The following is an 18,658-nucleotide window of genomic DNA, read 5'->3' on the forward strand; positions in this document are numbered from 1 at the left end:
AGTAATGTCATGTCATAATTCATGCTTCTCCAAATTGAAGACTAGTAGCAGAGAGGTCAGAAGGTGTATTAAGGGTAGTGGTCATAATTCCAGTGTGGTTCTGCTCCACAACACAGCAGCAGCACAAAATATGACTGCATTCACTTGTCTGAAACCCAGAATGAGAACAGTGGGTAGGGGCTTCCCCCCATTATATCATTTATATAATATGCCACTTGATCACTTTGTTGGTTGAGGGTTGACTGGGATATCAGTACAAAATGAGTGGGTACCTTGGCATATGGAAGATGACTACATTTTGCTTTTGCTTTTCATAATTACTATAAACAGTGTGAAAATATCCTGGTGGCAATGATGGGTTGGGGATTGCACTGGGAAGCCTGAGTAGCACTGCAGGACCTTGTAAATTTTTTTCTTTCACAGTGATTTGCTCCTCTCTAGTACCATAACTTCCATGTAAGTAATGCACACTTGACATCGTTAATGTTTTGGTACCCACAATATTACTTACACCACCCAGCCTTATTGTCTTTAATTATAGGATCACAGATTATTTCAAAAAAAATCAATAGACTATATTGACCATTTCTGTAATCTTAAATAAATATGTGTAGCATCTAGGTAGTACAGAATAATGTTCTGCTCCAGTTGGCTTGATCATGACAGATTACCTTATTTACTGTTGTGGTGGCTCGGGGACAAGCTGCATCTGTGATCTCTCCACCAGTTTCTTCCATGGGTACTCTTCCAACTGACAGCCCTCTCTCTACTGGCATTCCTACCAGAGTGGAAGTCTGTGGTTCTCCCCACTTCAGACTGGAGTACCAGGCTACAACACCCCCTAATCCCTTCATACTGTTCGAGTGAGTAGTTGCTTTCACCCCTTGCACTCCCTCATGACTGCATCCCTCACGTGACAAGTTTCACTACCTTCACCTCTGCCAGGGTGGACCCTTGCAGTTCTACCACTCCTAGCTAAAATCCCAGGGTAGCAATCCCCTGGTTTAAATCATATTAACACAAGAAGGCCCAACTGAAATTGATACCTGTAAGTCACTTGTCTCTGGGAACCTGTGATCAGCAGTTGATTAAAGTTATTCAAAACAGACCCTTTCGTATTGTTCATTCATCCCAAAGGTACACACAACAAGCAGAGAACAGTCTAAGAGTCCAAAAGGTTTAGCTGCTTGCGTCTTGCTTAAAGCTCGTCATCTCTCTCAAAGCTTAGCAAAGCCCAGCTACCTCAGACACGTCCTGCACATCTCTGCCACAGCCCCACAGACCTGCTACATTCTCTGCTCTCAGCATCAGCATCAGCATCAGTCCTGTCTCTCCACACCCACAACTACCAAACCTGCTGTTGCCCACTGTTACCTTCCTCTCTAGGCAGGGGTTCTTATGTCCTTTGATCTTAGATAGAAAAACAAACCTATTAACGTGGCTGAAGTCAGGCATTTTCCAATTCATAGCTTTCCCACTGTTCTCTTCAGAGCCCTTAGTATTCATAGAATATTGGGGTTGGAAGGGACCGCAAAAGGTCATCTAGTCCAACCACTTGCTGAAAGCAGGACCAATCCCCAATTTTTGCCTCAGATCCCTAAATGGCCCACTCAAGGATTGAGCTCACAACCGTGGGTTTAGTAGGCCAATGCTCCAATCACTGAGCTATCCCTCCCACTGTTCCATTTTCCTTGATGATCTTATATCTAGTCATTGTTTAGTTTCCTGTTTTGCTCATCCCAACAGCACTTAACTCCATGCAGTCAGACAGAATAATATCAAGCAGGTCAAATTTGTAAAAAAGTACAGATCCTATGGTAATAGTATTGTATTTTTGTTCGCTTTTCAATTGAGTGTATAGTTAAGAATCAAGAAAGTAATTCCCCAGTCACATGGGTAAATCAGTGTTCTTAACTTTCTCATTTCAAAAATATGGATTTGAAATGTTTTCATAAAGTTGAGTATAGATACTGAGATTAGGGTAAGTGAGGAGGATGTGACAAATGGAAGGGATAACTGGGGAGACTTAGGTTGCAAAATGCTGAAGTCAAAGTTATCACATACAGGTGCATCCCAATTTAAAATGAAATTCTCTCTTATCCATAGAGTCAGCAATGGTCACTGTCTTGACAGCAGAACATATTAAGGTTTGGCTACCTGATTAATGACTTCCATCCACATTTTGGGTGTTGCTGACTGCAATGGAATCATTTTCAAAGTGACTCCAGTGCTGTATGATAAACCGATAGACGAAGGATCTGACCCTCCTTCACAAGAGATCTTTGGCCACAGAGAAATCTCCACCTACTGGGTTTCTCTGTGCTTTAATGTACTAGAAATCAGAAAAGTCAAGCTGAACAATTCTTATTGTGTGGGGATAGGATTGAGCTGGGATGGACTCCAGCAAAACTTAAGATTTAATATATAAAAACACTTCTGAACTGCTAGTGTAGATATTTAAAGTAATGCTGCATAAAAGTATACAAGTGCTTTTCAGATGTAATATCATTTTCAGGGTGTATCAGGTACTGTAAATATTTGGCAAATATTTCCTACCCTCACTCTTACGTACGTACGTACGTACGTGTGTGTGTGTGTGTGTGGCAGGGGGAAGATTAGCAGCTGCTATAAGGTGGGAAATAAATTTCCATTTTAACTCCATTTGACCCTGATAATATTCTAAAAACTTTCTTTTGTTCCTTAAAACCACCCACCCACCACCACCACTACAAAAACCTCATCTGTGCACTGGCTGCTGCTCTGCCTTGTGCCACCTCTTTATGGGGGCTTCTCTGCGCAGCTGGGTGGGGGAGGGGGTAAAGCCCCTGCAGGCACTGGGAGAAAGTGACATCACTCCCTCCACTTCCAGCACCGCCTGCAAGCCCCAGCCCCACCTCCACCTGAGCTTGGGGCTGCAAATGTTTTGCTTGGGGCGGCAAAAAACCTAGAGCCAGCCCTGTATGTCAGCAGTTCCTAAACTGTGGCCTAGGGATCACTTCCTAAAAGTCCACAGGGGCTGGTAACAGAGGAAGCTAGAGGGAGTTAAATCAGATCCAAACTAAATTACAAAGAGAGATAAAATGAAGTGAGCTGTAGCTCACGAAAGCTTATGCTCAAATACATTTGTTAGTCTCTAAGGTGCCACAAGTCCTCCTTTTCTTTTTAAAAGTAGACAGTGTGATTAATGTTTTTTTCAAAAAAAGATAGAATACTTACCTCAGTGAAGATAGCTAGAGTTATGTAAATAGTTTCAAAATGTTTTTTATCCTACAAGCATTTGTTATTTTTGATTTAGGAAGTTTTGCATTTGGAAATGGGAAAGATGGTGACCTAGACCACTATGAATGGAAGGAAAGATACCCACAAGACAGTTTGTGAACATTTCTGAAAGTTTCAGAATACCTCTCCATATGTTATGCAACATTTATCGATAAGCTTAGATACACATGTATACTATTGTTATGGCAGGAGTCACCAGGTGGTGGCACTACACGTAGTCTTACAAATTGTGTTTCTTAGGCTATGTCTACACTATGAGCTAGGAGAATGATTCCAAGCTCCAATACACATACTTGCTCTCACTCTTATCTGAACTAGCATGATAAAAATAGAAGTGTAGCGGAGGTAGCATGGGCTAGCTTCCCCACGTACATACTCATGGGGTTCAGGTGGGGTTGTACTTTGGGTGGCTAGACTGTGCTCAGATCTAGCACACCCCTAGGTAGGTTATCCACCTTTGATAATTATTGTATGATAGCACATGATATCCAGTGGTTCTCAACATGTTTCATTTACAATATTTAGTACAACTAACACGGCTGTTACTCTGAAACCTGACATTCTCTGAGGCGCTTGTGATAGCTGCATGTCAGAAGTTTTTGTGACTGAATTTGATTCACCTGAAGGCAGGTCACAAATCTCAGTCACGATTCAGTACATCATCCAGATTTTATTGTTCAAGTTTATTGTTCTTGTTTAATGCTGACTTCCAAAGCAGCATACCACCAGTGTGGGTTCAGATGAGAACAAACTCAGGAAATATGAAGGAAGGGAGTGAGGAGGCAAAGGGAATGAGCAGGCACCATGCTGCTAACGTTCAATTTGTACTTACCTAAAAGTCCTGTGGTTCAGTTCTTGACATTGTCCCTTGTGAATGACAGCAAATTAAAGAGTCATAAAATTCATCTTTGTTTAGAAGAACAAAGAATTACTGTTTATTCCAAAGTTTAGTGTGTTAGTTATCTCTGCCATCACCTTAATCAAGGGACACACCTGACAAGGAATGTGCTAAATATGACTAGTAGGAGGCCGCAGATAACAAGACTCAATACTTTGCTTCAATTAAGAGAGTAAAAATAACAAACCATAGGCATATCTCTTTTGCCTTTCCGTATAAAAATATATGCCCCAAGTGTTAGTGAATATTAAACATGTCCCTGTCCAAAGGCTATCATACTCTAAAACAGAGGGATAAATTTGAAAACAGTGTGGAAAACGAACAAGATTTCAGATTTCAAAAAATGCATATACTTAGAGGAGTATGACATATAACCAGTCATTTGTACTATGTGACTTTGATAATACCTGTACTTTTAATTCATAGAATGAAGACTGACTTCCTAACAATATAGCAAGTTTCTAATACTTATATTCTCAAGGGGTATTGCAGTGTATTCGTATTGTATGTAAGGACATGATTTTTTTTAGCCCATCTACTTATCGGGCTCTTAAATCTAATGAGTCATACTGCTATCCTATACCTGGGGAGTGCTTCTTATTCCTATTGTATAATAAACACTACATAAATGGCTGGGAGTATACGTGAGAGAGAACTGGGAGAGGAATATAAAATATTTTTATGAACAACATTAACATAAATTATTGGCTAATTTTTTTCCTATTTTATTTCACAGAACAATTGCTCTTATACAGTAGTAATAGTTTCATCATACATTATTGTTTAGAGGAAAACAGTTTACACACAGTACCTGTAATATCTACAGTTTGTTTTGTCAGCTTTGCTACTGTTATTCAGTACCCGTCAGGTACACTAGTTAGGTGGTAAATTTATAGCATATACAATGGCTGTGTTTCCCAAACATATTCCTTTTGTAAAAGCCTGTGAAATATAACAGCAACAAAGAACACCAGAACTCACATTTGTTTTTTATAGGACAGCTAGTAAATCTTTTCCCACATTCTGATGCATCTTTCTATTGTACTATTTCTCTATACAAGATCCTCCTTTATAATTATTATTAATTATGTCATGTAATGCATACATAGTTTATTTTAGCTTCTGTTCGCAGCTGCCTGTAACCTTTCAGAACACTGAAATCCTTTTTTTCTGGGTTTTTCTGCTGTTCTAAATTTCATTTTGGAGTTTGGCATTTTATTTGTTCTTTCCAAGCCTTCTGCAGCAGCCTTTCTTTTTGTTTTCTTTGTTTGTGTTTTTTTGTTACTCTTTCATTATATTCGTTATTTCAGTCTTTGACAAACTAGTTTGTTCTTGTTCTCTCAAGTGTAAACTTATTTTTCTCTTAATTTTCCCCCCTTTTTTATGCACAAGCTATTAGCTGACATGTTTATTTTCCAGACCAGCTTTTTAAATTTGTTTTCCCTCCCTTCATTTATAAATGATGCAATATATTATTTATATACTATTTCCCAAGTGAGTCCTAAGCAGCATATTTGATAGTCCTCACACAAGCCATTCCATGAGAGAGGCATCTCTCAAGCAGCTGACACCAGTGAGCCCAGCAAGTTTTTTAACCTCTCCAAATTTTAAGGGCCAGCCAACAACTGCATACGTACTCCATCACTCAGGCTATGAAAGTGATGCAGTGTGCAAGTCCATTCGCTCACTTTTGCTGAGCTTGCATTGTTTTGCCCATTGCATATTCAGTCAGAAGGTAGCCTGGAACAAAAAGCTGGCCATCAGAAAGAAATATGGTCTAACTTCAGTACTGTAGATGCACTTGATCAACATCAGCTCAGCATCAGTAATTAGACAGGGATCAAATAATAATAATGTTGGCATCCAAACAACCTAGTCAAACTTCAGTTGTCTCCACATACTGTTACAAGAGTTGGACGCAGTCTTTTAGGCAGGATTCAATATGTACGTTGAAAATAATTCCATATCTATGAAGTTAAATGTGAACAAGGGATTGGTGTCCTTTATATTGTTGTTAATAATGTCCTCTTTCTGTCCTTTTTTACATACTAGCTAAAGAACTACATTTACTTTGTATATGACATGCTGTCTTTTAGAATCTAATTAAACTTACTTTTTGGTCCTTAGGTAGAAAGATTACTCTGCTGAGATGAGCTCTTAATTAATGCACAGAGAGCCTGAAAGTCCCACCTCTCAACGGTGATGATTGGCATTCAAGGATACATAAATTACACTAATTGAGCTTTGCATCTATACAGTTTTTCCACAGCCAACTCATCAGAGAAGGTAGGTGACCAGAACAGCATAAAATGTTATTTCACTATGTTGTATGTTTTCCCAAGAGAGAAAAACTTTTCAAATTACTGAACGTTTATTATCATGGGAGGCAGTTCTTCCCTTCAGTTTTGAGATATAGCTTTTGCTTTTTATGATAAAAATCAGCATTTTTAACAAAGCTATTTAAATGTTAATAACCACAAACTTCACAATTTACAAGCAGCAAAATCTTACAAGTCAATTATTATATGCAAAAATAATTTGGCAACATTTATTGATCCCAAATTGTGTTGCCTAGCAACAGACAAACATTCCCTAAACAGGAGTTGTTTGGAATCAAAGCCAGATTTTGTCATTCAGATATTTAGCTAATTATTAGTGCTCTAAGTCTTTGGCTCAAAAGATCCTGCAGAAATCCTGATGTACAATATATATTAATTGCATTTTCAAACAAATCTAAATATATTTTAAGGATCAGCTTTTTATGGTGCGTATATTATTTATTACTTTTACTCAGTAGTTGCAACTTTTTGTCAATGGAACAAGACTTAGACATATTCTCAATACTGTGAAATTTGCATTACTGTCTGAAGTGTTTGCATATTCTACAATAATATTAAAGTAATGTACAGTTTGTAAGAATGAACTGCCTGTTCTGTCTGTAGAAGGTCCTCTTTTAATTTTTCACTAACAGTCTGATGTAGTGATTTTATGATATTTAGGTGTACGCTCACTCATTTATTTGTAGGAACTGAAATTTTAAGGAATTTTTGGTTATGTTTCTGAATTATACTTGTGTGACAGGGCTGGGCTCGTCAGCGGTACCCCCAATGGTTAGTCCCTAGGTCACAACTCTTCCCGGTCTCTAGCATCTCCTAGTGCTGGTCGCTATCGTGTGTTAGCAATCTCTTTTTTAGTAGATGGAAACTCGGTCCTCCAGCCAGGTCACCACTAAAATCCATCCCTTTCTGGGGTAACAGAGTCCAACAAAGCATAGAAGTACAATGTCCCCCAAAAAGGACTTGCATGCCCAATTCCAGGCCCTTGAGGACCTCACAACTTTACTTCAGGACTTACATTGTCTATATCCCCTTAGGGCTCTCCCTCTACTGGTTTCTGACCCAGGGCCCTCGGAGTGGCTATCTTATCAAGCACCCAGGAATGCTTTGAGACTGCCACCTTGGGCTGCTTTCTACGACTTATGTTCCTAGTCCAGGGCATTGTTACAGTCTCACAAACAATCCGAGAAAAGATAGAACGAAGGGTTCTTTAATCCTTAAGGACTAGCTAGTCGCTGCTGTGGGGCCTAGGATAGCTGCCAAGTGCAGACCCCTTTCCTGCAGCAAAGATTTCCACAGTTCCCATACTTCGGAGCTCTTGGGATAGGTCCATCCCCCTGTCCTATCTGCTATCCCTTCTTTGTGCGCTATCTCTCTTTTAAACTCCTCCTCCAGCTGGAACAGGCTCTGCAGGTGCAATAGGGCAGGGCCATATGGGCCCAGAACTTCTCCTTAACCCCTTCTATCCCAGTGTTGGGTTTATATTCTCCATCACAGATTGCCATTTAATTTAAGGCTATATTATAGTGCAAGCCAGTTAAGATGAAGTCACTGAACAAAATCCAATGTGCTCATCTTTAGCTGATGTCCATTTAAAGAAAGAGGTACCAGTGAGAGCAGGGTGGATATAGAAAGACCAGGGAGAACTGGGATATATCACAGAGATATTTGGCAGAGGAGAGAAATTGCAAATGGAGTGTGGAAGGTGCTGGAAGCAATCAAGGAGGAAAACTAGAACTGAATCCCCCCCAAAAAGCCTACATAAAACTCTAGGTATGGCTTAAGCAACAACTCACTTTTTTAATCTGTTTGGTCTGGGAAACTGACTTTTGTCTATTTGTTTAAATTGTCTGGATAACTTCAGCCCATTTTAAGATGAGCTATTGTTTTTTTCCTTGTTTTTAATTTTCCTTTCATAGATAAAGTCTGTTCCTTAGTGATTTCAGTGAAAATCGTGAGTCCTTGTAATAAGATCAAATGTACATAAGTCAGAAATTGTCCAGTAATTTTTTACTTTTACCTGGGGTCCTTTGGTTTCTAGTTATGGGTATGTGTCCAGACAGGGCTTGTAAAATGTTTAGAGATGCCTCAAAGGTATTATTTTTACGATCGTTAAAGAAGCCAAAAGAATATTTCATGATTATGTGTGCAGTGCTTCAAACATAAAACAGTAACACTTCCTCAAACACTTTCCAAATTGAAAAAGATTAACTGGAAACCTGTGATTATCAATTGCCTAAGATTGTGCTATATCTGGATCAGGAAGAGATGCAACTGTTTGTGTTTAAATGAAAAACGAATGCATCTGTGAAAGAAAAACTGAAGACTACCTGTGTATTGACAAGGCGATTACTTAACTGCAGCTGCAAATGGAGACTCTTGACACGGGCTTCAACTACCAAGCAAGTTATAAAGGGAAGGGTCTCTGGGTATATAAGAACAGGAGTACTCGTGGCACCTTAGAGACTAACACATTTTTTTGAGCATAAGCTTTCGTGGGCTACGACCCACTTCTGTAGCCCACGAAAGCTTATGCTCAAATAAATTTGTTAGTCTCTAAGGTGCCACAAGTACTCCTGTTCTTTTTGCGGATACAGACTAACACAGCTCCTACTCTGAAATCTGGGTATATATACACTTGATAGTTCTAAGATGTTGAACACAAGAACCCATGGGCTGGATCTGGTCTGCCTGTTGTATTTACAAGACCCTCATGGCAGGTTAAGATACTTTGGAATTTAAAATATAATTAAAAAAACAATGTAACCCCTGTGGATATTATGAAGATAACCTTCTAAATGGTGAATCAAGGCAATGCTATCTTACTGAATCTATACAGAGAGAGGCTGAAATTTCTAGAACAGTGTGAAGCATAATATTCATCTCAATCTGATGAAGCCTAAATGACATTAACTCCTTCACTAATGATCATTTTAATAGAAACGCCCATTTAAAAAGCTTTTCCATTTTAATGTTGTTCGAGTTGTGTTGGTCCCAGGATATTAGAGAGACAAGGTGAGTGAGGTAACGTCTTTTATTGGACCAAATTCTGTAAGTGAAAGAGACAAGCGTTCAAGCTTACACAGAGCTCTTTTTCATGTCTGGGAAAGGTACTCCTAGTGTCACAGCTAAATTCAAGGTGGAAAAGATAAGAAATTAACACATGCTGCAAGAGACCGTTCAAGGTGAAGTAGACGGTTAACACCTCTACTGTCATAGGACAAATAAGGGTCACAGATTGTTGTAAACCCAGAGTTTCTGTTCAGTCCATGATTTTTGGTGTCTCAGAGAATGAGGAATTTAAGTTCCCAGGTTCAACTTTTGAAGGTGTTGTACAGGTTTCCTTTGATGCTGAGGATTGAGATGTCAGATATGGAGCAATTGTTTTATGATATGGTGTTTTTGTCTTTTTTTCATTTTTACTGTGTAAGAGGATATGAGTGCATTGTGTTTGTCTTGTTTCACCCACAGTTGCTATTGGGACAGTTAGTGCTCTGGATGAGATACACCACATGTTGGGTAGGCATGTGTAGGACCACTGGATGATGAAAGATGTGTTGTGGGAGGTATTGATCATTATAGCAGCGGAGATATGCCTGCAGGTTCTGCATCTTTTGTTATGGCAGGAGCTGGTGCTGCTCTGTGTGCTACGTCCTGGGTTTTGAGGAACTTATTCCTGATGATGAGCTTGATGAGGTCATCTGAAGGCCAGACAAGGGTGTTCAAGAAAAAATTTATTTTAGGATGTGATCCTCATCAAGTACAGGATGTAGTTGTTTAATGGGTTCCAGTGGGTTTATATGGGTTCCAGTGTGGGGTGATGGGTAACAAGTAAGGGTGTGTGGTCATAGAGGTTTTTTTCCCTCTATTGAAGCAGGTTCTTTTGGGGTATTTAGATGACCCGTTCTTGATGTGATCTACTTACCTGGTGGAATGTCTTTGTTTGATAAAGATGGTTCAAGTGTGTTAAGGTCCGTATCCTGAGCATATTCTGCCATATCTGAGTGCCGCTGTAGATAATTAATTTCTTGTGTGTTTGGGGTGGTTACTGGATCTGTAAAGGTTAGTTGGGTTTCTTATATGTTTTTGTAGAGTTCCATTGTGGAACTTGATCATGATGTTGGTGTGGGAGAATTCTACAGAGAATGTGATGAATGGGTGGTGGTTGTTAAACTCCCTCAAGAAGTTGTGGTGGAAATCTAGGTCATCTGTACAAAGGGTAAAAGTATCATTGATGTATAGCAGATATATCATTAGTTTCATGGTGCATTTGTCCAGAAATTCTTCATGGAGATGGCCCATGAAGCAGCTGGCCTACTGGGGAGCCATCATAGGATCCATGACTATTCCCATGTTTGTCCAGGGGATTATTGAGAGGTTCGGTATAGGAAGAGTAGGGCAGGTGCTGGTGGGCAGCATCGACTTCTGCAACCTCCCCTTTTCCTCTAGAGAGGGGGAGGGCATGGAGAGGCCTAAGATTCCTGTGCAAGATTGTTTGGTTGGGGAGAAAATGAACCACAGCATGGAGAAATCATAAATTGCTGAGAGGAGTATATTAGAATTCAAGTTCTCCACCCTCTCCCCAAGAAAAATTCTAGTCAGCTCTGCAGCTTCAGGAGTTCAAAGATGGAACCAAAATTCAAAGTGAAGAGAAGAACACACAGACAAAGAAAGATGGAGAGTAGAAAAGAAATGGGTAAAGGAGGATGAAAGGAAAGAGGAATAAAGGGCAGAATTGATGGAGGTCCTAAAAGTGTTCTGCATCATTACTGTACTGCAAGATCCTGAATGTAACAGTTAACTATGCTAAGTTAAGACTTATTCATATCTGAGGATCACTTTCATCTTCAATATTATTGCAAAGCTACCTTGGAAATCAGTGAGAATTTCAGTGGGGAATTGTAGTTAGTATGCGTCCCTCACTGTGTACCTCCAGGACCACACATCTTAATTAAAAATGCAGTTCTGCATGGAATGAGTTTAATGTAATTTGGTCTGCTCTGTGGCATGAGTCCTTGGACAAAGTTAAACACCTTGCAATATTGTTTATCAAAGTTATAATTACTAGTGTAGCTAGGCTTTCCATAGTATTCATATGGACATGTTAGTTTCATATTTTTACCAGTGTTACTTTATCATTTTCTTTTTCTTTTTGTACAAATGCCAATAAAATATGCTCATCTGAAGCTTGAAGTGGGCATCTGAACAAATGTTGGGAGCAGGTACTAACTTGGGTACTCAGAGGGAGCAAAGTATTGTGGCCTGCCAAGGGAGACAAATGATGAAGTAACTGTCTGGTTTCAGGATCACAGGAATGGAGTTGGGCACCACAGGATGCTGAGATAGTTATTGGGAGTCCTGAGGGTGCTGAACACTGTGAAGGGTACCAGGCATGGTTACAGTCATATATAAGGTTTCAGAGTAACAGCCGTGTTAGTCTGTATCCACAAAAAGAAAAGGAGTACTTGTGGCACCTTGGAGACTAACAAATTTATTTGAGCATAAGCCCTTGGGTGGCCCTTGTTTCATGTTCTCTGTGTATATAAAATCTCCCCACTGTATTTTCCATTGCATGCATCCGATGAAGTGAGCTGTAGCTCACAAAAGCTTATGCTCAAATAAATTTGTTAGTCTCTAAGGTGCCACAAGTACTCCTTTTCTTTTTACAGATACAGACTAACACAGCTGCTACTCTGAAACCTGTCATTATGCAAGGCACTGAATTTAGCCGTATGGAGTGGAAATCTATTAACTTCATGAAAAAAACTCATACAGATACAGACAGACATCATCTTCCTTTCCAAATGCAAACAGATGGACATCATACCAAAAGGACTGAAGTCATATATAAATAGAAGGTGGGGGATGTGGAACCTAAATATTTATTGAAATGTACTGATGATTTCTTGGGTGAGACAACAAAAGTGAAGCATTACTTTGAAATCAGAAGAATCTTAAATCTGACAAGCAAACCCTGAATTGAGAAGTATGCAGATTATCTGAAGATCTTACATCAACACTTCATTGTGATTGGAAAAGAAGCTAAAAGCAGTCATGGATTATGCCTAGATGGATCCAATCAAATATAAAACACCTCTCCTCCCTAAGATTGCCAAGTATCCAGTTTTCTACCAAAACACCTGGTCAAAAAGGGATCCTGTCTGGGATGCTAAAAGTCCGGTTGGCCACAGCAGGGCAGGCAGGTTCCGTGCCCAGCTCTGTGCGGCTCCCGGAAAGCAGCCGGCATGTCCCTCTGGCTCCTAGGGGGAAGGGCGGCCAAGGGACTCCACATGCTGCACTGACTCCGCAGCTCCTATTGGCCGGGAACCACGACCAATGGGAGCCGAGGGGGCAGCACCTGTGGGTGGGGGTAGCGCCTGGACCACCCCTCTGCCTAGGAGCCAAAGAGACATGCTGGCCGCTTCCCAGGAGATGGACAGAGCCCCCTCCCACACTCTGAACCCCTCTGCCCCACCCTCCAGCCCAGAGTCCCCTTCTGGACCCCAAACCCCTCATCCCCGGCCCCACCCTAGAGCCCACAGCCCCAGCTGGAGCCCTCACCCCCTCCTGCATCACAACCCCCTGTCCCAGCACAGTGAAAATGAGCGAGTGAGTGAGGGTGGGGCAGAGGGAGGGGGGATGGAGTGAGCAGGAGCCGGGGCTTCAGAGAAGGGGTGGGGAAGGGGGGCAAGGATGTTCGGTTTGCTGCAATTAGAAAGTTGGCATCCCTATCCCTCCCTCCACAGCAAGCCTAAGGGCTCCCCATAACAAGTCAAAGGACTCATGGCAATCCAAGCTCCCTGCCTTGCCTATGTTACCTTCTGAATCCAGATCTCTCTTAACATTCCTTTTGGTGGGCACTGATCATTGAATAAAAACTTTGTGTTTCTGTGAGCCCAAGCCTAGGGCTTGGATCCATTGATCATTCATTAATCTCCCCCTAGCTAGATGTAGTACAGGTTTCAGGCTGGGGGCTGCATAAGGTTCCTAATAATTAAGTGGGGGTTGTAAGGAGCATGATGTTTTATGAATGCAAAGACAGAGTGGATGGAAATAAATTTGCATTTTTAAAACTATTTGATGTAATTAACAGGAAATGTGCACCTCAGATGACCATAGAGGGCATTTGGTTACTCTTTGTACCAAATTATTTAAGATATTAGTATATTAAGATGTCTCCTGGGACATTACAATATAAAACCACCTTATCATGTGAAATGATCTAACTGTGCTCACATTTCTTGAGTGTTTGTGTATTTATAATCATCAAATGGCAATAGCTCACTATGTGCTTCATTAGACTCGGTATCTGTGGAAATATTTATTAGTGGGGAAATTAAGCATATGTTCATAATCTTGGCAGCTAACCCTGCTTCAAACTCAGATGTTATTCTCTAGATAAAATGTGTTTTATATTAATCCAACAGCAGTATTTTGGCTGTAACATCAACTTTAAAAAAATATTGAGTATCATCCCAGTTAAGGACAATTTTACTTCCCTTGCTTATGATAAGCAATTAAAGCATTAATATCAGATATTTCATTCTGAACTGTTACAATAATAAAGTACAATCAGCATAACATTATGAGCCTAGACTGGAACCATTAACATAACAGAATACCATTCAAGCTAATAAAATCTGCCCTTATTGCATCTCTGCATCTGTACATACACTGCCAACACATGATCAAAGACTGCAGCTGTTTCAGTTATATCATAGTCACATCAGAGTCATTTTACAGGTACAGCAGTTACAATTGCAGGGACATCCTATTCACCTTGCAGGCATATATAGTACAGTTGAACCTCATTAAATTGCACCTTGGTGTTTCCTGAACCTGAAGGTTTATCATAGTACATCTATCAAGAGCTATGAATACAGTTTCTGTATTAATAAATGTTTTTGTCTAGTAATGCCTTTAACAGGTATCTTTTTGAGACATTCAGTTGTTGGGGAAATTTAGTATTTCAGAGTCTCATAGTCACTTATATAAATGTCTGGACTGTGATCGCCTAAAGGCAAGGCCCATTTCTTCCTATATGTTTGTCTAGCACCTAGCAGTTTTTAGGCACTGGGGAAATAATAATAATTCATTAACTAGTTAGATTATGCTGTAACTTAATTTAAGGCCTGTCCATCTCCTTTAAGTGAACTTTTTTATTATTATACCAGGTGGGTAAAATCCTGGCTCCACTGAAGTCAAAAAGAATTTTGTCATTGACTTCAATGGGGCTAGGATTTCAGCCAGTGTATTTTTACTAATAATCTAAATGGTTTGGCCAGTAATAATCAATCAGCTTCTTTAGTATTACCAGGGTCAATATGAAAAATCGGAGACAGAGAAAGAATGACTTGCCCTCTTATTAAGCATTAAAAATTCTTTATGCAAAATATGTTTTAATAATTAGTTTGTGTTTTGCATAGAATATCTACCTTCCTTATTCCAATAAAATTAAATCCTTACTCAGAATTCTTAGACATCTAATTGATAGTATTTGTGCTTCTAGTTAAATGTGAATATAAAACTGCACCAGCGACACTGAAGTTTTCATAAAGGCCCCCTTAAATTTTTAGTCCTAAGTCATATACTGCATTTGCAGGTTTGCAGAGATCTAAATGTGAGCATTTGTGTCTATAATTATTTGCAGATGCAAATAGTACAAAATGAAGACCATTTTTTAAAAGGATATCTTATTAATATATCATAAAAATCATAGAAATGTAGGGCTGAAACGGGTCTTGAGAGATCATCTTGTCCGGTCCCCTGGACTGATCATCCCTGTTAGATGTTTTTTCCAACTTGTTCTTAAAAGTGACACAACCTCCCTTTGAAGCGTATTCCAGTGCTTACCTATTTTTATATTTAGAAAATTGTTCGTAATATCTAACCTAAATGTCCCTTGCTACAGATTACTTTCTTGTCCTACTGTCATTGGACATGGAGAAAGATTGATCACTATCCTCTTTATAACAGCCCTTAACTTATTTGAAGACTATCAGGTCCCCCGCAGTCTTCTATGTTTCAAGATGAAACATGCCTGTTTCTTTTAACCTTTCTTCATGGATGAAGTTTTCTACCCCTTTTATCATTTTTGCTGCTCCTCTCTGGACTCTCTCCAATTTGTCCACATCTTTTGTAAAGTGTGGTGCCCACAACTGGACACAGTACTCCAGCAGAGGCCTCATCAGTGCCAACTGGAGTGGGACAATTACTTCCCATGTCTTACATATGACACTCCTGGTAATACAACCTAGAATAATAGCCTTTTTTGGAGCTGCATCACATTGCTGGCTCATATTAAATTTGTGATCCATTGTAGCCCCCAGATCCTTTTCAGCAGCCTTACCGTCTAGCCAGTTATTCCCTATTTTGTAGTTGTGCATTTGATTTTTCTTTCCTACATGTAATACTTTGCACTTGTCTTTACAGAATTTCAACTTGCTGATTTCAGACAAATTCTCCAATTTGTCAAGGTTGTTTTGAATTCTAATCCTGTCTTCCAAAGTGATTGCAACACCACCACCACCTGCCCCCTGGCGGCTTGGTATCATCCACAGATTTTATAAGCATACTCTCCACTCTGTTATCCAAGTCATTAATTAAAATATCGAATAGAGTAACAGACCTAGAACAGACTCCTATTGGACTCTATTAGATACGTCCTCCCATTTGATGATAAACCATTGATAACTATCCTTTCAGTGTGGTCTTTCAACCAGATATGCTCCTACCCTATAGTAGTTTCATGTAGACTACATTTGCTTATGAGAATAACATGTGGGATTCTTGTCAAAAGCCTTACTAAAATCAAGATCTACATCTACTGCTTCCTCCCCATCCATTAGGCCAATACCTCTGTCAAAGAAGGAAATCAGGTTAATTTGAAATGATTTGTTCTTGACAAATCCATGCTGGCTATTCCTCATAACCATGTTATTCTCTGGATGCTTAGAAACTGATTGTTTAATAGTTTGTTCCAGTATCTTTCCAGGTACTGATGTTAGGCTGATTGGTCTATAATTCCCCAGGTCTTCTTTGTTCCTCTTGTCAAAGATGTTTTCCCTTCTCCAGACCTCTGGAATCTCACTGATCCTCTGTAAATTCTCAAAGATAATCACTAACAATTCTGAGATTGCTTCAGCTAATTCCTTGAGTATTCTAGGATAATTTCATCAGACCTTGCTGACTTGAATAGATCTAATTTATTTAAATACTCTTTAAGCTGTTCTTTCCTTATTCTGGTTTGTGTTTCTTCCCTTTTTTGTTAATATTGTGTTGAGTATCTGATCTCCATTAACTTTTTTTTAGAGAAGAGTGAAGAAAAATACACATTGAACATCTCAGCTTTTTTGAAATTATTCATTATTAGCTCTCCTTCCCCACCAAGCAGTAGACCTCCATGTTTCTTTCATGTCTCTCTTGCTCCTAATGTATTTATTGCCTGTTATGTCCCTTGCTAGGTGAAATTCATTTTGCGCCTTAGCTTTTCTGATTTTGTCCCTACATGTTTGTGCTATTCTTTTGTACTTGCCCTTAGCAAACTGACCAGGTTTCCACTTTTTGTAGGATCCATTTTTGATTTTCAGGTCATCAATGAACTCCTTTTGGAGTCATATTGGCCTTTTACTATTCTTCCTATCTCTCCTTTGCATCTGGATAGTTTGCTGTTGTGCCTTTAATATTGTTGCTTTGAGAAACTGCCAGCTCTCCTGAATTCCTTTTTCCCTTCCATTTCCTTCCCATGGGACCTTACCTACAGTTATCTGAGTTTATTCTGCTGCTCTTGCTCCTTCCTTTGCTTAGAATCATAAAATCTATCATTTCAGGAGGATTTTCAACCAAATTGCTGTCAGCCTTCAGATTTGCTCCCAATCCTCCCTGTTAAGTCTAAAATGGTTGCCCCACTTGTTACTACTTCCACCTTCTGAAACAAGAAATTGTCACCAACACATGCCAAGAACTCATTGGACATTTTGTGTTTTGCTTTATTACTTTTCCAACAGATGTCTGGGTAGTCAGTCTCCCATTACTACCAGGTCTTGTGTTTTGCATACTTCTATTATTATTTGTTCTAGAAATGCCTCATCTATCTCCTCCTCTCGATATGATGGTGTATTGTAGATGCCTACCATAAAGTTGCCCCTGGATTTTTCCCCCTTTTGTCTTCATCCAGAGACTTTCAGCTGATCTGCCTCCAACCTACTTCTGGACCTCAGAACAACTGCATACATTCTTAATGTATAATGCAAACCCTCCTCCCTTTTTTTCCTGGCTGTCCTTCCTGAACAAGCTGTGCCCTGCTATATCTATATTCCAATCATGAGATTTATCTTAACAAGCCTTAGTGATCTCAATTAAGTTGAAATATAACTTATGTGCTAATACTTCCAGTTCTTCCTGTTTATTCTCCATACTATCCAGTTGCATTTGTGAATACACAACTAAGATATTGAGCAGATTCCCCCATTGTTCTCACTCTTGTTGCTTCTAATATAATTTTCTGTTTGCCCCCCAACTTCTATCCCTCTCTTTACATCACCATTTTTAATACATATCTGTGGGTGTCTCTCATCCCTTTGAATCTAGTTTCAAGCTCTTCTCACTAGGTTGGCAAGGAGATGCTCTTCCCCTGCTTGGTCAGGTGGATCCCATCTCTTCCCAGCAGTCCTCCTTCCTTAAACAGCATCCCATGGTCGAGGAAGTCAAAGCTCTTCCATCCACACCAACTCTACAACCACACACTCATCTCCAAGATTCATGTATCCATACCTGGGCCCTCACCCCCAACTGGGAGGATCCATGTTCCTATTTACTTTTCTGCTATGCGCACTTCACACTTTACAGACAAAAGAAGTAAGCAGCAGCTCTGGCTTTGTTCAGACAGTATGTAATGTGTGTATAAAAAGGAAGAATAGATTGTAAAGGTAAAATATGTTAGGTTGGTTTATAATCTATTATGGTAATAGTCCAATTGCTTGTCATGTTGAGGAGCTTTGTGCTTTAATTAAGCAATAAAACATGACAGGATGTGAAATACAATGTAATAATTCTTTTCTAGTGTATTGTTAGGCAGAGGCCAAAGGCCGAGTGCTGTTGAGTGCAGTAGGCATGAATTACTACTGTGTAATTTAAGCACTGCAAT

The 18,658-nt window shown here is 39.6% G+C and overlaps 1 protein-coding gene across 22 annotated transcripts in view; it reads left to right on the forward strand.

Moving 5' to 3' along the window:
- Positions 1–18,658, forward strand: part of TENM3 (teneurin transmembrane protein 3) — a 2,191,633-nt gene that overhangs the window by 1,242,897 nt on the left and 930,078 nt on the right. For all 22 annotated transcript variants that reach the window (XM_073341694.1, XM_073341703.1, XM_073341702.1 and 19 more), the window contains one exon: positions 6,305–6,463. The gene's annotated coding sequence lies outside the window, so the exon portion shown is untranslated. The remainder of the gene's footprint in view (positions 1–6,304; positions 6,464–18,658) is intronic.

The sequence above is a fragment of the Lepidochelys kempii genome, chromosome 4 (genome assembly GCF_965140285.1).
Source record: "Lepidochelys kempii isolate rLepKem1 chromosome 4, rLepKem1.hap1, whole genome shotgun sequence".
NCBI lineage: Eukaryota > Metazoa > Chordata > Testudines > Cheloniidae > Lepidochelys > Lepidochelys kempii.